We start from the raw sequence: 370 nt of genomic DNA, 5'->3' as shown, positions 1-370 counted from the left end.
TACTGCTTGCGTTGCATTGAGTGGGTCACTAAGTCGGTTACAAACAGTTAAACTGAGGCCAAAATAGCTCAGTTGGGAGAGCGTTAGACTGAAGATCTAAAGGTCCCTGGTTCGATACCGGGTTTCGGCAGAGGAGAACAGGGAGTGCTGTTTGGAGACCATTCTGATGCTCGCGGATCAGTTGCTTTTCTCAGCGCCTTCTTCTGAGTCATTACTACAGTGCAAACAGAAGGGCAGACCCCCTTGCTGCTGCTTGGTTCCGTGGTGTAACGGTTAGCACTCTGGACTCTAAATCCAGCGATCCGAGTTGAAATCTTGGTGGAACCTGCCAGATTTTGATTGGCAGTGCTTGGCAAAGAGGCGCTTTAAC

General features: G+C 49.7%; 1 non-coding gene across 1 annotated transcript; it reads left to right on the top strand.

Annotated features, from left to right (window-relative positions):
* The first annotated feature begins 57 nt into the window (after window positions 1–57).
* trnaf-gaa (transfer RNA phenylalanine (anticodon GAA)) lies at window positions 58–130 on the top strand. Its single transcript has one exon. It is a non-coding gene; the product is annotated as a tRNA-Phe (tRNA).
* Window positions 131–370: the final 240 nt, after the last annotated feature.

The sequence above is a fragment of the Sinocyclocheilus rhinocerous genome, unplaced genomic scaffold (genome assembly GCF_001515625.1).
Source record: "Sinocyclocheilus rhinocerous isolate Xijiao unplaced genomic scaffold, SAMN03320098_v1.1 scaffold3840, whole genome shotgun sequence".
Classification (NCBI taxonomy): Eukaryota; Metazoa; Chordata; class Actinopteri; order Cypriniformes; family Cyprinidae; genus Sinocyclocheilus; species Sinocyclocheilus rhinocerous.
The sequence above is the reverse complement of the archived record's forward strand: the minus strand, read 5'-3'. Positions and strand labels throughout refer to the sequence as shown.